At 43.5% G+C, this 21,259-nt stretch overlaps 1 protein-coding gene across 4 annotated transcripts in view; it reads left to right on the plus strand.

Annotated features, from left to right (window-relative positions):
- Positions 1 to 21,259, plus strand: part of CACNA1I (calcium voltage-gated channel subunit alpha1 I) — a 262,441-nt gene that overhangs the window by 127,428 nt on the left and 113,754 nt on the right. The gene's annotated exons all lie outside the window — the stretch shown is intronic.

The raw sequence follows: 21,259 nt of genomic DNA on the forward strand, positions 1-21,259 counted from the left end.
AGGGATGATGGGAATTGTAGTCTCAAAACATCTGGAGAGCCAAGGTTGAGGAAGCCTGCTCTATGTTAACATGCCACAAACAAACATGAAAGCTTCATTATCACATCATTCACTTGCCAGCACAAGGAAGGACTGTCAGTTATCAAAGCACCTTGGCAGATGATGTCATTGCTCTTGCTCAGAAAGAAGTCCTGGAGCTGCACTCCTCATGCATCCCCTCCTCACTACATCACTGATCACCAGTTCAGGAGAGAGACCGATTCCAAACCTAGGAAGAGCATCTCCAAATGTACAGGTTACATTTTACCCTCCATTTGGCTTCATTTGGTTTTTGCTGCTTGCAAACATAAGAATTTGTTCTCCCTTTGGGATGCCTGTCTTGGCATTTGGTATTAGAAATTAATGTATCTCTGCTAATGTGGAATGCATGATTCATGCTACCCACACTGAGTCACCAGCTAGCTGAACTGTCAGGGTGCCTAATCTTATTTCAGGTGAAACTTACCCATGTGTCAGGTTAAGATGTTTACTTTGCCTGTCTCGATGGGGGTGCCATCACTGACTATATAAGATATTGTATAATCTCTGCCGAGAAGACATTTTCCAGACCAGAACGAATAATTATTTGTTACCTGTTCTGGTGTCTGTGTCTTATATGCCAGTTTTTTTGAAAACCCAGGAAACCCTTCTTTCTGACCTTGAAGACCTCTGCTGTACTCATTGTCCCCACTACTTCACACACATTAACAGTTAAGATCAGTGGGCAAGTGCTTTAATGTCTGCATGCATTCTAATCATAGTCCTCTGTGCCCGCTAAAGTCAAGAGCACTCAGGTTGCATTATTTTTGCCTGGTTTTACAGCTAAACTGTAGACTGAAACATTATTATATTCCATCAGTTCTAATCTATGCTTCCTTTGTCTTGCTTGCTGGCAGAATAGGGCAGCCCAGCTTTTCATAACAAATGGGCCGCAAATGTATTTCAGCATGGAACCCGCAGGCTGCACACTACCTTATTGGGTGCGGGGGTGCGGGACAAGGCCAAAATTTGAGGGGCCCCCCCAACCCTTATGCTACCTTACCAAAGCTGGCAATGCGAGGCACCAGGTTTGAGAAGGAAGAGTGAGGCTCTGACCAGGTCCTAGAGCCTTCCCACCTCCTTTCCAAAGCTGGGAAAGTCCTAACAAGGCTTTGGGAATGAGGAGGGAGGACTCTAGGACCCAGTCAGAGCCCTCATGCCTCCTCCCCAAAGCCCAGTGCCTCCCTTACCCAGCTTTGGGAAGGCAGTTTGAGGCATGCAGGGGCCTTCAAATGTTGCTGAGGGCTGCCAAAAAATACAAGGGCCACATGTGGCTCTTGGTTTGCATGTTGGACCACTCTGTGACAGAACATAAGAAGAGCCTGCTGGATCAGGTGAATGTCCCATCTTAGTCCAGCATCCTGCTCTCATAGCGGCCAACCAGGTGCCTGTGGGAAGCCTGCAAGCAGGACATGAGAACAAGAGTACTTTGCTCACCTGCAATTCCCAGCAACTCACTGTGGAGGTAAAACATAGCCATTGTGACTAGTAGTCATTGATAGTGTAAACCACAAGCTGGCTTTTCAGGACTGTAATGTAAACAATGCTGTTAGAGAATTAATATTTCATATTCACAGCCTTCTGAATACCAACTCCTTCCAATGTTAGGCTTCATAGGGACTGCTGAACTACAGCTGATAAGTTTGATAACCCACTTCCTGTTGTTCACTATAACTGGGGTTAGGAAGCACTCATGTTTCTCATATAACTTGTGGTGTTGTGCCCTAGTTCCTTGAGTCATCTGAGTACATGTTACAGAACCCCTTACTGTCAGTGAACAGGCACCTCTGACACTGGTCTGCCCTAGCCCTTCTTGCTCTCTACTTGCGATACACTATAATTTTGGTGATCATAGGCTGTAATTTATTTAAGTTTGTACTTAATTGCATCCAACCGCATACGTGTGTTAACCATAGTCTTTATCAACCCTGCCCTTTTGTCTTGTTGCTTTCCCCTTTGTCTACTTTTTCAATTGCAAGCTTTTATCAGTGATCTGTGTTATTTAAAACTTTAAAATGTGTTAATTAAAGGTACAATAGGAAGATGAAGGTGAGAGCAAGTACAATAAAACAATACTAATATAGGCAATGATCTAGCCAAAATTAAGCCCTGCAAGTCCTCGTTCTTCAGTCTCCTCCATTGCAATCAATGAGACTTAAAAGTACTTAAATCTAGCCTGATTTAATTTCAACCAAACAATAATTCACATCTATGGTTTGATTTATTTTGCAACTAAATTTGTATATTAAGAAACTACTAGATCAAGGCCAGCAATTAAGTGCTTTCGGGGGGGGGGGGGGGTGGATCTGATTAACAAAAAAATGTGTCTAATCTACAACATGCTTTTGAGCCTTCATTCTAGAATGAATCAGGAGAAGTCATGACAAACAGTGGGAAAGATCTTGGTAAACCTGTCTGTTCCATTTGGGGCCAGATTGGATAAAAAAAAATCCCCACTGATCCAGCATATTGCATGGATGGGAGCATGAGCATGCCTGCCCTCTCCATCTCAGCACTCCCTGTAGGGATAGCATGTTCAAATGCATCCTGTATTTGGGATCCAATGCACTCAGGCCAAAATTTTGTGGTGGCTTTCTAATCCTGCCCCCCAGGAGATCAGTCATGAAGTTTTGACCTATGCATATTATATTATATTTCATCTTATTTATTAGTTGCTGCACAAAAAAGGTTATCAGCATGTATATCATATTTTGATATGCTGTCCCCATGTGGCTCACCAGGGCCAATGGAGTTACGATCGGAGTGCCAGTGTACTCGTGCTCGAATGCCATTCATTCAGTTTATCTGCCCTAAATAACAGGACCTCTGAGTGATGAACAAAGTAATCCATGCAGTGGGCTAGACTGGGATGTGAGCATTTTCCAGTCTGGCCTTTTGGCACTTTTGACAGCAGCGTATCTAAAGTACAAAAATAGTGCACAAATACAGAATAGTCTCCCTGGCCAAAAGGAGCTCTTAATCCCCCCCCCCAAAAAAAACCCTGACAGGACCCCTGTCCATGCTCTCCCCTGGGAGATTTCCTTTCCTCTCCAAGTCTCTCATCCTTGGAGATCAGTTCCCTTTCACTCAGGGTTTTTCCACCAGCTAGACTGGTGACTGGGAGCGGCTGCCGAGACCACATAACACCAGTCTTGAAAGACCTACATTAGCTCCCAGTACATTTCCGAGCACAATTCAAAGTGTTGGTGCTGATCTTTAAAGCCCTAAACGGCCTCGGCTCAGTATACCTGAAGGAGCGTCTCCACCCCCATCATTCTGCCCGGACACTGAGGTCCAGCGCTGAGGGCCTTCTGGCTTCGAGAAGCCAAGTTACAGGGAACCAGGCAGAGGGCCTTCTCGGTAGTGGCGCCCGCCCTGTGGAACTCCCTCCCTTCAGATGTCAAGGAGAAAAACATCTACCAGACTTTGAGAAGACATCTGAAGGCAGTCCTGTTTAGGGAGGCTTTTAATGTTTAACAGACTATTGTATTTTAATAATTTGTTGGGAGCCACCCAGAGTGGCTGGGGAAACCCAGCCACATGGGCGGAGTATAAATAATAATGATAATAATAATAATAATAATCATTATCATTATCTATCCACCATTCTGTAGTTTAAGGGAAAATTGTTCCAGATTAACATCACATTGGTATATTGCTCTAATTTTGTTTATTTTAGTTCATAAGATAAATAAGAATAGCTTCCCAATACGTTGGGCTTGTTTAGCAGCTGTGGAATTCTAGAATAGAATCAACATATCAAGAATATCTCAAACAATTGTGTCTTGACCCCTTAATATTTTTTGTTAACATACAGACATGACATACGAATAACTCTGCATGGATTAATTTCATATATGGTTATCGCTGCAAGAGCACGTTCTACAAAGCACAGAAGAGAATTGCCTATTCTGTCATTGGGAAAGGAAATTATACGGCCAATGCTGTGATGTCAAAACACTGGAGTGAAAGAAGGAAGGCCAAATTTCCTAAGAATTTGACATGTTTGTTAAATTAATTACTGACAAAACAAAACTCACCCTTCTGTTAATGTGAAACGTACATTTAATGTAATTTGTCTCATTGTCCTTAATTAATGAAATGTAAAAGGCATACACCCACAATCTAAAAGAAGTCTGTTTGGAAAATGCCCATGGTATCATTTCTTTGACAGAGGTTTGCAAGAATAGAGCAATAGGGGATAGTCAAAGATTGACAGTTATAAAGAATCACTGATGTCATGTTTTTCAGCACAGAACACTTAAGTATAGTTTCACAACAATAAATTAAAAGTCACACGTTGGCATGGAGTGCTCAGATGCTTAGGAGGGACACAAACCAGGCACCAAATGCGCCCAACGCTTTCAGCCTCACACTTTCAGGCTGCCATGCTATACCCTCTGACCTGAGATTAAGTGTAGGATTGCACTCTGCCAGTCACTTAATACCACTTGGAATATTTGAACACCAGTTGCTGGAAGCTGTGGGAGGGGAGAGTGCTCTTGTGCTGAAATCCTGCTTGGGAGTTTCCTATAGGATGACTCTCATCTGAATTCTGTGCATGTTCAGTTGGAAGTAAGTTAGGAACAGAGGAAGCTGCCTTATATGAGTCAAACCACTGGTCCGGCTCCCACGGTATTTATTGTCTACAGCTCTGGTCTTCAGCTGGTGGGTCAGGACCCTCTAGTGGGCCGCTACCTGATTCAAGGTGGCTTGCGACAGGAGCATAACCATCATGCAAATATATGGTAAAAGATTAAGAAGTGGTTCCTCAAATGCATGGCGTTTCAGAGCAGATCCTGAGTTTGAAAAAGTTGAAGATACCTGGTCAGTACTGACTAGCAGTAGCTTAACAGGATTTCAGATAGGGCAAATTCCCAGCCCTACCTGGAGATGCCAAGGATTGAACATGGGACCTTTGGGCAAAACAGACTACCACTGAGCCACAGACCTGAGTTCAGTAGGTCTTACTCTCAAATAAGTGTTCAATAAGGATTGCAACCCATTATTTTTTAAAACTGGGCTTTGCAGGATGCCAGGATCAATTTTCGGAAAACCAAGGCAGCATTTAGGCACCTGACCTCTTTTATCTTTCAAACAACTGTCTGGGTTGCCAGAGTTCTTTTGTTTTTGGTGTGTGTGTTTTTCCCCTTTTAGAAATCCGTCTCAACTCAAAAACCGGAGTGGCCACCCCACTCCACACCTGAGAGCTGTGCAATCCACACTGAGTTAGTTGGCACTTGGAGTGACTGCTTATGCCTCCGCACATTAGCTTCAAAGCATCGCTGCCACTCTTAATGGCGTCTGGCGTTTCCCTTCTATGTTTTGGGAGAAATCTGAACAGAACAGGGGTGTGAAATAACCAAGTTCTGGGCATCGAGGGATGGGTGTCAAGAAATAAACAAATCCCTGATTAAAAAAAAAAAACCTACTTACTCAATTAAGCTATTCACTACTTGGGGTGTTGAGCTTCTCAGCTTCAGGACTGCACACTAAAGTAACTGTGTAATTAGTAATTAATTTTTCACTCCCAGAAGATATGTCTTATTCAGTGCTAGGAGAAGAAACAGAGTAAAGGGGGGAAAGTGGGGGGGAGAACACCCACTTGGTAAGAAAGAATGCTGGAAGGGCCGAAATTACACCCTGTCTCCTGGCTCTGATGTCTTCAGAAAGCTATATTCAGATCAGGAGCTTGGGAATGAGGGTAGCAGGGACCTTAATGAGGGCTGCTGCCAACCCTGTGATTAGAGCACTCCACCAAGGGTGCTTCTGCAACTTCTTGGCTTCAGAAGAGAGTGGTAATGAGAGCAGAGCTAGACAGATGGGGCAGCTGAATTGGGAGAGGAAATGGGCTGGGGGAGAGGGGGAGAGTTGCAGAAATGTGTTGGTCAGGATAAATTTAGGAAGGACTGAAGATCACATGTGCCAGCTGTGATCTCTCCAAATGGAAGCCCAAGCCAATTTATAAGTCATTAGCCGTCTCATGCCTGACATTGCTCAATAATCCTAAGAAACCCCCAAATCAGTTTGAAATCAGTGGTTAAATCGGTGCAGCTTTGAAATGTTTAGTCTGCCATCTTGATTCAAAATTGTGTCCAGTTGTGTCCAAACGTAGATGGAAATCTGCTGCTTGGTTTCGGGAACCATCACACAAGTTTTGGTTCTATTTTAAGAGGTGTCCAAATACAGTATATAGGAAACATAAAACTTTCCAAAATATATAGGATAAGTTGCACTTTAAATCATGCTCAGAAAAAGAACAACAGCCAGTGGGCATGCTAGCACAGATCAGCCACATTCCTTTGCCTGCTTGTGAGAGGTCAACATGATTAACACTGTGAAATGGCCAACATGATTAACACAGGCAATCATGTGAGAGCCTTATCTATTTGAGAGGCAGGGAAGCTGTGTTCTGCTGCATTTGTGGTGTCAAGCTTAGGCGCGATTTGAGTAGATGTTGTTCGCAATCTGGAGCCTGGAACTGGTTTGTGAGGCGCTGGATCAGTCTCTGGCTGTTACTTCCAGGGCTCTTTGCCGTCTTTGCTTTGCAGATGAGCCGTGGTGCACACTTTTCATAACGAGGTCTGATGGCGTGTGTCTTGTGTGACACTCACCACCCACTTAAGCAATTTAGCCGCTTGTTTGCTCTCTTGCCCGCCCTTCTCTTGCTCCGCCGTGTCATTGCCATTAGCACTAATAGGGCACACTAACCAGACAGTAATGGACTCTTAAGGAGATGGCAGGCTGGGAAGTTTAAGCTGCTTCTACGTTCCTCCCCCCCCCCCCTTTTATTATTGGAGCGGCCATCAGATAAGTTCGCAGGGCTTGGGCCTAGGATGGTTGTTTTCTTTCCTCGGGTAAAGATTTCCCTGAGCGATGAGAATGAAGAAAAATAATAGTTGCTAAAATTGCAGATACATATGGCTGTTGTTGTTGTTTCTTATGTCCTTAGATGCTAGAGGGCAGGTGAAGCATATGCTAGAAAACAAAAAGGAGCACAGCAGGAAAGAAGAGGGAGCAGGGTGATGCCCAAGGTCAACAGACACAGCAGCTGTGCTTATAGTCACGCTAGCGCCAAGTGAGCACCCATAGAGCAATCCTTGGGCTTGCAATGAAAAGGCACATGAAGATTGGCGGACTAAATTATTAGAATATTTGGAATTGGCTAGACTGATAGGAAGGTTAAGAAACCAGAGAGATCAAAAGGTTATATTAGATTGGAGTAAATTTATTGAGTATTTAAAAAAGTATGGTAATAAAATGACAACACCAACAGGATTTGACAAAATACTTGCAATGTAAGAATATTAGATAATAGATTTAGACAAGAACAAAATAAGAATTAATATGTTAAAGGTAAATGAACAATAATTAAAGCGAGAGAATGATGAGAAGAGTGAAAACCAGTGATGGAAGGGAGGGAAGTCACAATACTCAGCAGAGTATGGGGATATATAAAGAAAATGTATGGATGTACAATGGTTTGCAATAAGTTTTGAAATCTTTTATCTTTATGTGGATTCGTTGATGTAATAAATAAAAGCAATAAAAACAAAAAAGGCACATGAAGCTATCTACCCCAGTATCCTGATTGGCAAGCAGCCCTCCAAGGGTTCAGCCAGAGGATTTGTTTTAATTCCACTTCTGTTATGTGAGTGTTTTTGTTTATTGTCAAGAGGAGATAGGAGGAATTGAACCCAGGAATTGAAGGCTGTTTTGCAGTTGTACGTTCCTAGCTGTGATTCCTGCATTGCAGGGGGATGGAGCAATGACCCTTTGGGACCTTTCCCTCTTTGCAATTTTATTATTCTACCTATGGGTCTTTCCAGATGCATGTGTTTGGTGCAAGTGTCCTCTTTTCACAGGGAAAGATGCTTATGACAGTTCATACCATCTAGCATAGTATTGTCAGCAACGACTAGCCAGCAGCTCTCCCCACCCGCCCACACCAGCAATGTCCTGCTATTTTGTGGACCTCTTCTTTTGATAAAATACTTTTGTTTTAAAGTTGTAAATCCTCATCTCCAGTAGTGGAGCACACAATTTTCCTCTTTCTTCTAAGCAGGGAGCAGAAAAAGAGCTCTCTCTCTCTCTCTCTCTCTCCATCTCTTTTCCATCCACAGGGACAGGGTATTGTGCTACTGACTCAGGATCCATGCTTGTATGTTTATAAAGCTTTCAGGAAAGGGCAGACTTTTAAAATCATTTTAAAGGCCAGACAGTGATGAGGATGGAAATGTGAAAAGAAATTTGATATAAGGTAGGATTTGAATACAGAGCATGCAGGGGAGATAAAACAACAAAGAGTTTTGTGGCACTTATAAAGAATAGCAGATTTCTTAATGCCTAAGCATCTGTTGACTACAGTTCACTTCATCAGATGTAACCCCTCTGGAAACTTAGAAGAAGATAATGTCAGAAACTGGAGATGAATGTTAATGTCAGAATTTTCTGGAGCAAATGCTTTATTGATTTTGACAGTTGACAACACATATGGTAAAAAAAATACCAAACAAGCCTGGCAAACTGTGTTCCCCACCTCTTCATTTCTGCCGTTTTTCACTCTTCATTGCCCCTTTTGTGCGTCTCAAAATGACTAACCGGCCTGTTCTTTAGAGCACAGGCAAAACTGAAGTAACTTTCTTTGACGAGAGCCTCTGGCCCTGCCTGAGAGATGTCACTGTGGATTCTTCATATGCTGTGCCAAGGCCCCAATGATTAATGCTGCGTGACTGATAGGTTGTGTCAACTGTTCTGTGGGTTGCAAGCTAAAAGCTGACCTCAGCAAATGGGGTGGGAAAGAGGGCAAAGAGTCTTCTTCCTATGGGATTTTCAGTCTTACTCTATCTACAGTAAGGAACTCTGTTGCAGCTGCAGATCTCCAGGACACAGGTGCAAATTATATACAGGTGAAACTCAAAAAATTAGAATATTGTGGAAAAGTCCATTTATGTAAGCAATTGTTTTCATTAGCTACTGGAGTTTAATATATGAGATAGACTCAAGACATGCAAAGTGAGATATGTCAAGCCTTTGTTTGTTATAATTGTGATGATTATGGCATGCAGCTGATGAAAACCCCAAAGTTGAAATTGTTAATTTGGGGTTCTCATCAGCTGTACTCCATAATCATCACAATTATAACAAAGGCTTGACATATCTCGCTTTGCATGTCATGAGTCTATCTCATATATTAGTTTCACCTTTTAAGTTGAATTACTGAAAGAAATGAACCTTTCCATGATATTCTAATTTTTCGAGTTTCACCTGTATGTAAATGTATAGAAGTAATAAACAAAGGTGCTTCTGGACACCCACATAGTGCATATTCAAGACATCTGAGTAAAAAACTTCCAGAGGAGTTGCATTTTAGCCTATTACAGTGAGAGGAAACCAGAGACTGTAGCATCCTAAATTTTTGATTGCATAGCTTTTGTAGCATCTGATGAAGTGGAATCTAGTCCATGAAAGCTTGTGCCATCACAATTGTGTTAGTCTTTAAGGTATTGCAGGACTCTTCATTGTTTCCACTGCTGATAGAACCTGCTCATCTCAAATACTTGGGATTTGAGAGCAGGACTTTCAAATCCAAGTCTGGCTTCCAAACAGGCTGGCTTCCCAGCACCTCTGCATTTCATCATTAATTACCATCAAATGCTTTCATTTCTCACTTCTTGCCATCATTCCTTATTTCTGCAGCAACTCCTTTATGTGAAATGTCTGTTCCTACTGGAAAAAGTACACTTCTTGCTTCTTACGTTTTCCAGCAAAATCAGGGTTTTAAAAAACCAGTATTTCTCCTGATTAATGACTAGTTAATTGAACTAGTTAACTAGTTAAAATGCTTATTATTATTGATTTATTAATCGCCTTCTATAACACCGTCTTAAGGCAATCTACATATAATTCAAAACAGTTAAAAACACAAGTACATTTAAAACAAAAACAAAACCCTAACACATGGACACTCGTGGTAAAGACCCATTTACCCAGCTGGGAAAATACGTTGGAACAAAAATGTTTTCAATTGTTTCTAGAAAGTGCAGATAGTGGACGCTGGTCATATTTTGACGGGAATGCTATTTCACAGATTGGGGAAAGCCACACTCACTGGCAGAGGAAGAGGAGTGGGGGGAGGGAGCGTACTGCCCCAGCAGCGCGATCCCGGTGGGGTGCCATTGTGGCTGCCCCTCCGCCCGCGCTGGGCGCCATGCCCCCAGGACACACACCACACCCATTGGACTCGCGCCAGCCACTCCTCTGCCTGCTCTCTGCCTCCTGGTGCCAGAGCATGAAGTTCCGCCACTGGCCACACTAAAAGCCCTACTCTGAGTTACTGTGGAGCAAGCTTCTGAGATCTTTGGAACTTGCAGGAGAAACGCTCCTGCAGACTGCAGCAATCTACAAACTGTATGAGGGATACAGGTGGTCTCTCAAGTAACCAGGTCCTGGGCTGTCAAGGGACTTTTAGCACCAACACCTTGAACTTGGCCCAGTAATAGATTGGAATTCAACCTGCCAATTGGGTTCCAAGTCAGAAACTAGATAAATGGTAAGAGCAGGCTCAAATCTGGATCCCTCTCCTGCCCACTACAAATGACACACCTCAACCTCCCTCTTTGCAGTTATTTGGTGGGGACCTCAGTTCCCAAGCCTGCTGCTGAATGAGCTTTTTGGGTGCAAGCACGTAACTACTTGAGACTAGCAGAATGTAGTGAAGGAAATTGCCAGATTGCTTTTTGAACAATTTTGTTTTGGAGTTAACTTGTCAGGTTGAAAGCAAATCCTCGTCCCCACGGAGGAGTCAGGATTGTGCCAAGAGATTGATGCCATGATCCAAAAGGAAAGTGGTAGAGGAATGCTGCATGCGTTAAATTACCTTACAGGCTCTGTGCTCAGATCCTTTTGCAGAGGACTTTCCCCTCCACTTTAAAAGTGGTTAAGCTTCCTAATCCGTTCGTGTATATATTTGCTTAAATAGTTTATTAACCGCCAGTGAGCTGCCTTCTGTATACGGAGAGATGGTGTTGGCTTCCTGATGCAGATAAGGACAATGGGATGAGAGAGTAATAAGTTCTGGATTCATCCCAACTTCGATGCCCTTAACTCCCTGGGGACAGTTGTTCAGTGCAAGCACAAAAAAGTTTGTTTCTCATGTTCAGTAAATGTAATGTGTCTGACTATAAATGAAGGCATTCCTTGAGGTCGCAAGCAGAATTTTACCTCCCATTTAAAATGTGGTGGGGCGGTATTTCCTACTGTCAAGCTGCACGAAGGAGGTAGAAGCTATATTTTAAAAGTGTGACAGGCTGCATAGCTTGTCCGTCCTACAAGTTCCAACTCCCTCAGATTATTTCTCTGTGATTCTGGCTTGTGCATTTATAGATATAGATATTTTTTTCCTAGTAAATCTTAAAATGCATGTGCTTCATATCGTACTGCTAAAAGCACCTTAAAATATAGTCAGTATTTAGAAAAGCATGGGTTTAGTTGCTACACTTTATTACTATATATTTTGGAAAGTTGTTTTTTCGTCTGTTCACTTTGCATCTGGGCACTTCCTAAGGCATTGCAACCAAATTTTGCATGATGGATCTCAGTAAAAGATCTCCACAGTTCTCACTGAAAAATGTGCATGTTTGTCTTCATTTACATGTCAATAATTTAACTAAAATATATTTTTAAGGGACATCAATTTTAGCTGGAACAGTGTAACTGATTTAAAAAATCTGCTGCTCTAAGTTGGCGGTTTTATTGAGCAGTCAGTTATTTTCCCTATTTTTGTTTGCATATGAATCTATGCTTTTACATGTGAATTGAGTCTTCTGTATATGCTTGGGGTGGGTTTGGGTGTGGGTGTGAATGTGCAGTTATTTATCCAGCCAGCATTGATCACACTCAGAATAGACACACTTAAGTGAATGGATTTAATTAACTAAGGTTCATTAATTTCAGTGGGTCTACTCTGAGTAAAAAATAGTTGGCTACAATCTTCTATATTCCCCCGTCCCCTTTTCTGTTTACATGATCAGCCTCTGCTCAGGTTTTCTCTTCCTTTTAATGAGCCTTCCATGTCTCTCTGAGTTATTTTTGTTTAACAGGAGCTTGAATATTTTTTATTGGCTGCGCAAAATCCCATCTGCCTCTCTCTGTGAGCTCCGGGGTGGGTGGGGGGCTGCATCTATGCCACTGCATTTCAGGAAACGACTCATTTCACTCTATTACTCCAAATGTGAGCAAACAAGAAAATGGATAGATGTGGTGGCAGAAGCTGGAGGGGGGCAAGAGATGGAAAGGGAGTGCGGAGAGGGAAGGAGAAAACAATCACAACACATCAACAGGTTTACCTGGTTGCGTTGGAACATTTGTCCCTCCGATAAGTCCCTTTGTGAAAGGTTTTGACACATGCTCTCTTTATCCTTTGGGCTGGGAGCAGAGCTGAGTGACAGATCACAGGGAGCAGGCAGCCTTTGGGTTAGATGCACGGGAGGACAAGGCCAGGGTCTGGCGCTGGGCAAGAAGAGCTGATTCAGCAAGCAGAGCAAACTTTGATAGTTAATAATGCATGAAGTGAATTAGGTGCTGACAGCTCTCAAGCTCGGAGCCTTTGCTATGTAATTATGTACTGTTGAACTTACAAAATGTCTTATTTTTGGAAAAGAGTCGGAGCACATTATAATTAAGCATTCATGTAGCACTTTTGATCTGCAGAGCGTTTGATAAGCTCCATCTTTGCCGTAACCCCATGAAATAGTTCACCCATTTTACAGACAGGAAGCTGAAGCTGAGAGATGAGCAATTGGCCTCAGTGAACGCCGGGCTGTTTGAAGCTGGGATTTGAACTTCTGTTTCTTAGAATCGAACACACTAGAATGCAGAAACGTTCTGTTGCCCCATTTATCTTCCCCTCCTTTCGTAACAAATACCAGAAAAATTAGCTATGTTGGTCAATTGCAGTGAAGCCAACACAGAATCAGCTGGTGCATTTCTTGCAAAGTAAACATTTGTGGGCCTGAGCCTGCTTTGTTAGATGCTTGATATATATATATATATATATATATATATATATATATATATATATATATATATACATACATACATACATACATACTAGGGGAGGAAAGGAAAAAAATCTGCTTTCCCCCCTTTTTCTTTTTACAAGGTGAGAGGGAAACGTCAATACAAGAGATAGCTATTGCTATGCTATAGTAGTATTCAAAGCACACATTAATACAGAATCCAGTCTGATGACTAGGCACAGAATGATCAATAACACGAGCCAAGACAATTTCTTCTTGTAATGAGCTAGCCATACCTTGCATTTGTTGAGGCTGAATCCCAAAGTGTCAAATTTGCTAAGGCATTCCAGTTTGGCAGCTTCACATTGGTGGACTCTGTTTGAGGTTTGTTTGTTTTTTAAGTTTATTAATATCTGATTTGTTTCCATGTATCCCTTTATGTAAAGACCTGGCTAGTCAGCCTATGCAAACAGCAAAAGGGCACTGCTGGCAGATGACAGCATATAATGTGTTAGATTAGAAGGTGTGTAGTTGATTGTTCTTAGGTGGATCTCCTTGCTGAGAAGAAAATGGCCCCTGGCCTGTAAATGCAATAGGCATGAGGACTGGAGCATTTCCTGTTGGGAAATACCGGTAACTGGGGAATAGCAGGAGGGGCTTTGAACTTAATCTTTAGCCAAACTTTAAATGTCCCACTATTGAGCACTTACAATTCTCACCTGGCTCTACCCCTCTCGGAGTGAATAGACAACAACATTTAGTAAGTTTAAATGCTGTAGTTATAGTAAGCACAGGTCTCACTCATGTGTTGTTCAGTGCTACAGCAGAAACAACACAAACAAAAAAGAGAACTTGGTCTCAAATATGTAGTCTGATTCTGAAGCACCAGCCTCGGACATGTGCTCAGCTTACGTGGCTCAAAAAGAAGAGAGAGAAAGGAATAGGAAACAAGCCTTTTTTCCTTCCTCCCCAAAGGTGAGGGGTCATAACCAATCTGACTCTGTGTTTTTTAATGCCTTTCTTACTGGCAATTATGCACAATTTTGTTTGGCTTCATAAATCTCCCACATTTTCCCTGTGCTGTTATCTTGGAATAAGGACACGGGTGAATAGACTTTCTTGTAACATCTTCCTCCTAAGAATAAGTATCTTTGCTTAAATTACAATGGCTTCGGGTAATGAGGAGACTATGGTGGGTTCTCTAATTCCTTGTGGGTACACATGGCAACCATCAGGAGAATTCTGCCCTCTGCCCTGATGGTGTGAGAGAGGAATGAGGCAGGAGATGGTATGCAAGCATACCTGCAAATGCAGAGGAATGATTTGCACATACACGTTGACTGCTTGATGAATGCAGCATCAAACATTGACTTCCATGTGTGATTGGACAATTCTGAGTTGACAGTTCTTCTGTCTGGGGCATTGTGTGTTCTCCCACCCAATGCCTTGTACACAACAGCGCTGAAAATGCATTACAATACATCAAATGAAGTGCATGCATGAGTGAACCAGACCTGAGGCTTCTCAAGATGCAAGGCAGGAGATCCATTGCTGTCTTCCAGTTGAATAGATTGATGCACTTACAAAAAGCACTCTCAGAGCATAGCAGCACTTGTTTGACATGCTCGTGCTTGAAGTGAGTCCACTGGCATACATGCTCATTTTAGTTGTAAGACCTGGGTGGTTGGGGGCAAAATGGAGGCTTTCTACACCCAAAGTACGTGCTTCATCACTGAGTGATGGCCCCCTTCTCAAATAGGGTTTGGTTCTCAAACTCATCAGTTAGTCATTTGCCAACTTTAACGCACTTATTGTTGGCCTGGATAACTTTCAGGATTAGAGTTGTTGCTAGAGTTGTTCTGAGAATGTAGAAGCATCATTGGGAAAAGTCTAGGTGTATCCCTCTTCTCTTAGTGGGTATTTGAGAGGTGCATTTCATGGATACTAATTCACACACCCCTGGGCTGTGGAATGCCCTGTCACTCTTTCTTCAAGGGCCCAGGCAAGACCAAGTATTTCCGCCACCACTCAATGAATGGGCACACAAATATTCATCAATGAAGTATTACAGTTGAACTATTTCTTACAGCGTGCCAAGGAAAAAGGGCTTTGTGTAGGTGGACTCCAGCGTGCACCATGAAAGAGCAGAACAAAACCATATTTCAGTGGAGCCAGTTCATTAACTGGTTAAAATACCTATGACAGTATTTCAGTGCATGTGGCATTTTGATGCAATTTAATGAAGGAGAAAAGGCTCTGTTGTCAAACTCTCACAGACAAACCATTTATTGTTTGGAAAGTGTCTCACCTGTTTGGGAAAAAGAACATAAATTGTTTATGACAGTGCCATCAGCCCTGCAAATTCTTCCACAGGGGACTGCACTGAATTTTAACATGATTCATGAATTAATTGATTAATTATACCAATTAATTCTATCAGCTCTAATCCCTTTTGATCTGAGCGTTCAGGAGCAAGGCTTCAGAGATTTGGGTTCTCCTTTTGATCCCCTTTCCTGTGACACTCAGCCTCATTCCTTGCTTCTCTAAAGAGGAGCTGGCGATAGCTGCCGTGCCCGCCATAAAGAGGGATTTAAGAACATATGGAGGGGCCTGCTGGAATAGACCAGATGTTCATTTGGTTCCCCTCAGTGGCAAACTAGATGCTTCCAAAGCAGCTCACAAGTAGGCCATGGAAGGCATCAGCCAGCCCTCCCCACAGTGTTTTCTGGGCCAGACCCACCATTAGACAGAGGGAGGAAGCAGCCACCTCAGGCTGCAGATCTTGAGTAGCAGGAAGCAGTACCTGCATATGCTGTACTGTCTGTCTACCCAGCATCCCCTAAGGTAGCCTTCTGCCCTCAGGTGCGCTGTCCTGTTGCTGGAGCAAGATTCAGCTGCCAGTCCTATCAGCTTCTGCACATAGGAATAGAGGCAATTGCCTTATACTATGTCAAACCATTGGCCCATCTACCTCAATATTGTTTTCGTTGATTAACGTAAGAACAGCCTGCTGGATCAGGCCAATGGCCCATCTAATCCAGCATCCTTTTCTCATGGTGGCCAACCAGATGTTGATGGGAAACTAGCACCAGCTCTCCAGGATTTTAGATAGGGATCATACTTAACTCTTCCTGGAAATGCTGTGGGTTGGACCCCACCTATGAAGTAGGTGAGCTACAGCCCTTCCCCAAGGAAGCGGGGGGCAGAACCATCTTGTCATTCATCCCAGGCAGCAAAATGTCTGAGGCCAGCCCTGGGCACCTGACGTTCCATGACATACAGCCTCCAAACATTTTTACAGGTTCTTTCTTTCTAGATGCAAACTAAAGTAAAAGAAACCATGTTATAAGCCATTGCTCTGTAAGATGCAGACTTGCCCCCCCCCCTCTTATAGCAGTCAGGCCAATTAGTATAAGGCATTGTGGTGACTGACAGGCACCCAGGAGCCTAATTTGTTTTAAATTAATATGGTTCATTATTAACTTTAAGTGGCACGTTCATCTAGTTGTAAATAGGTTGTTTCCATTTCAGGTTGACTTTGAGGCTTTCCCTCCACACCCTCATTTCAGATTAAAAAATTGTTTCCCCTTTCTGGCCTTAAAATGCATTGGTTTTGTATTAAGTGACCTTTATTGCAATGGAATAGTACATCTAAATGGGAGCATTTTGAAGTGACAGTGCCCCGAAGAATGGAAGAGTCACTCCTCTTCACCCCTTAATGAATTTTTTAAAAAGAAAAGAAACAAAATATTTCCTTTTTAACAGCTCTCAGGTTGAGGGGTCTATGCTAGGTCATCATCACTGTCTGAGCTGGCCCTCAGCCTCCCCCACACCACAGTCAGCATTGTGCACCCTGCTGCTTCTTGAAACTGCTCTGCTTTAAAAGGTTATTCAGGAAAAAATCCTGCTGCGTAGGCTGCAAGGTTTTGTGAAAGCCCAGATACTCTATTTGTCTGTGTTTCCCTTAATTGGGGTGCAGCAGGTCAAGCCTGCAATAGAGATGCAGCCATACCTGAAACAAGACTTTCACCTCATCGAAGCCAGCAGAGATTTTGTTATTGACTTCCAGCGAGGGCACTTGGCACAAATCTCCTCCAGGGAAGATTCATAAAATCCAAAGTCACTCTAAGGCTGCAATCCTATGCACACATTTGCTTGAGCTCACAGACTTATATCTGAGCACATAGGATTGGCCTGTTGGGGCATTTTCACACAGGGTGCTTAAAGTGACTCTTTCCTCTTTCAGTTTGTGCTGTGAATGCCCACTCTCCTTCCCCATCCAGTCGTTTATCAGAATGCACATTTGCATTACATAGATGCCTCTCTTCCACTCTCCCTTCTGCCTTAACAAGCACCAGACATGCTCATAAATAGCATACAAGGAGCACTTAAGTTACATGTCCAAAAATACTCTATAAGTACCTGGGACTAAGATGGAATGAGACCATAGGCTAGTAAGGCTTCATGAGCCTCTGTTCCACTCAGGATTAGACCTGTGTAACCACATGTTTCTCTTTCCACATAAGACACCTCAGCTCCTGCTATACCCTTTCCTTATGCAATACCAGAAAGCTCTGTTCTTGGCCACCACCTTAGCTCCAAACCCAACCCCTCTCTCTGACTTGGGTTCCTCCAGCTTGATTCTCTATCCTCCCCACTCCCCCTACCTAATATATTTAAACCCCACCTTTAAAGGAGGCTAGCAATAAATGAAAACACATAATCAACTTAAGACTTTTTTAAAAAGTTAATGGTGACTTATGAAGGCTCTGTGGGAAATGTCTCATTCTTCAGGCCTTATACCCCCGTGCTTCTGGTGTTTCAATTAGTTTTCCTTGAAGGTTTCAAGGTGACCATCCGAGGTCTCCTCTTGAATCCCTCATCCCAGCTCACATCTCCTTCCTGCACTTATTTCCTCTAGCATAGTCAGCTGAGAGAAGTCTGCTTAGCCTTCCTTGGGAATAGCCTGATGGTGAGAAAATCAACTTTTAATAAGCCCTGAGAGGCAGATCCAGACACTACTGCCTACATGCATTCAGTTTCTATTCCCCTCATGTACCTCCGTTATTTGCCTTCTGGCATACCAGTTCTTCCTAGAATGTTATTGGAGCCAAATTGGTTGAAGTAAGAATAAATCATCCTATGTGCAAGGTTCATTCAGAGCACAGGACTTGCTCAGCTTTGATTGATGCTAGGTGGAGATGGTTTAGGCTCCCAATGCCAGTCAGTCCAGCCCACTAGGAATAGGGCAAATGTGCCTTCTCAAAGATGAAAGGCAGCAGGGTGGAAAGAACCCACTGTAGTTTATCTCCCCCAAACAGTTCAGGGTGCCATGTATGCCCTTAGCAAAGAAAAAAGTTGGAATTTGGATATGTATGGAATGAGTGAGCAGGAAAGAACCATCACAGAAGGTAGGGGTGGGCTATGAACAAGGATGACATCATTATTTTACAGTGGGCTGAAATGTCATGTGAGTGTATTATTCTGGCAGTTGTTCTGGTAAGCCAATTTTTAGCAGGGGGCATAGATCCATTTGAGCAAGGGCTGAAGAGTCAGCACTATTAGGAAGCTAAGATGCAAGAGAAGTGCTCCATCAGCCACCCCCCCCCCCAAGAGGGAACAGCAACAGATGCTCCACCTCTCCTTTCGTTCATTAGCTGTTCAGTTCTGTGCATGATCTAAAACAGAGAACAGAACTAAATAGTTCAGATCTTCTCCTTTCCTGTTCTGACAATGAGCCCACAGGGCACATGAAAGTTGTCTGACGGCAGCTCACCTGGTCAATTGTCAATTCACATAGTTAGGGAGATTGTAGTGGCAGGCTGGAATTTCAGGACCTTGGATAGCTGCAAGTGAACATCTTGCTTTGTATGAGCTCTGGACCTCAACTGAGATCCTTTATCTTCCCTGGGCTAGATCACCCCTCCAAGGCTCTGCTCCCTTCCTGACCAGCAGAACATTAAAGGAACATTCTTCCGGCCCAGAGCTTGCCACTCAGTTACTTACCATACATCTCCCACCTTGGGTGTTGCTTTCCCTTGTTGCCAAACAGGCATGGGGGTGGGGAGGATGAGGCTCCTATTGTAAAGAGGAAAGGTTCCTCATGGGAATCTGACTCAGGAGTGCTCTCTTGGGGGTCCTGAATTGAAAGTTCTGATTCACAGCGCTCTTGGCTGATAGGCTTTAGTTCAGGCTCAGTGTTGGACCCTGTCTGGGTGGAGATGGTTTAGGCATCAATGCAGCTTTACGCTGCTGGTCTTTCAGTCTCGGCTGTGTTCCTCCCTCTCAGTGCCACTCAGGGTCAGTCAAGGTTAAGGCAGGTTCATATGGAAAACAGGACATGGTCAAAACTCCTGCTGCTGTTCACAGCAAGAAGGGAATTGTTTTAAAAATAATTTTCCAGCATCTCAGTTGCTGTTGATGTGAGGCATAATGCCATGTGCACAATAAAAAAATTACCTATTCAAATACAGCTCTCTTTCCATTAAACGCTGGACTCTCTTTCATTGGAGGTTTTTAAAAAGAGACTCGGTGGCCATTTGCCAGGGGTTCTTTAGCTGTGATTCCTGCTTTGCAAGGGGTAGGACAAGATGATGCTTTGGGTCCCTTCCATTTCTATGATTCTATAAAATGAGGTTTGTGCAAGTTACATCTCCAAAACCTAGGCCATGGGTCCCTGGCTTGCTAATGCTGATTGGACTAGTAATGTAATTTTATTTATACATAAAGCCAGTTCAATGAAACATAGACTTGGGAAGTTGGGAACAGGGAGTTAAACACACTCAGCATCACTTTTACACCATGCTTGGGACAGCTCTGTGTATTTACTTGCTTAATTAGTTGACCTTTCTACCCAGCCATGCTATCAGACCAGCCCACCAAGGCAGCTCATGACATTTCATTAATAAAACTATTGTAACAAAGCAGTTTAAAACAATGATATATAAAACACAACCAACATGAAAACAAAACCAGACACACACACACACCCCAAAAAATCAGGAAGGTCTTTCAGATGTCCTAGTCCCAGATTTCTGAAGGTCTTAAGGGCACTGGTGGAGGAAGGGGGATTGGTGGGTGCGGTCCGCCCCGTGTGTCATCCTTGAAGGAGGGTGACATTGCCGCCCCACCCCTGGGACGCTTGCCATGGGCAGCACCCCCCTGGGACACTAACCTCACCCCTGCAGGCGTCTAGCTCCACCCCCAGGTGCATAGCATGTGCGCCACTCTGGGTGCCAAAGCAGCTAGCTCCGCCTCTGCATAAGGGTTACAACCAGCACTTTGAATTTGGCTTGGAAACAAATTGGTAACCACCAGTGAAGCTGGAATAGCGCTGGGGAGTGGAAGTGATATGAGTGTCTCTTTCCAGAGAAACCTTCTGCATTATGAACTGAAGTTTCCAAAGGCTTTTGAAAGGCAGTTGCATGATACAGAAAGGGAGAGGCCTGTGGGTTCAGAGGACCGGATGCAAGGAGGGAGGTCTTTGGGAGTCAGATTTTGTCATCGTCATCTCTCCCACCACCAGTTTCTCATCTCTAAACAGCAGTACCTGCTTTCTTACATCCAAGGAAACTCCTAGAAAATATGTATTGCATACACAAGTGCCACCATCTGGGTCAGGAAGTCTGTTTGATGCCACTGTGCTCAGTGTCAGGCTAACCTTTCTCCCTCCCACCCCCACCCCCATCAAGCCTCTGTGGTTCAGGAGCTCACTTCCAATGTTTTTTTTGCTTGGTGGCCCCTTTGCTGATCTTTTCTCTCCCGCCTCCAGGGCAATGGGGGAGGGGTGCAGTGTTCTATAACCACTGGTTATTTTGCTACAGCAAAGCCCCTTATCCCTTGCAACAAACAAAGCAGGTAAATGCCAGGAAGAAGGCTCAGCAGAGTCTCTGGGCTAGGAGTTCCTGACAGCTTATCAGAGCTGCTCTTTCAGCTCATCTCTATTCCAAAGGGCATGGATTATGGCAGCTCGATTTTCCACCGTGGGATTTTGGCGCCTGCTTCCGTGAAGCACCAGGTGCTCATGCTCAACTCTAAGGGTCTCCCAGAGGGGATCCATGCTCTGATCATTGTCTCAATACTGTCACCAACACCCCTTCATTGACATGCAGTGTGAGATATGCCCCCTGAATGTCAGTCATTTGCTTGGTATCTCCAGCCTT

The sequence above is a fragment of the Lacerta agilis genome, chromosome 10, assembly GCF_009819535.1.
Source record: "Lacerta agilis isolate rLacAgi1 chromosome 10, rLacAgi1.pri, whole genome shotgun sequence".
Lineage (NCBI taxonomy): Eukaryota > Metazoa > Chordata > Lepidosauria > Squamata > Lacertidae > Lacerta > Lacerta agilis.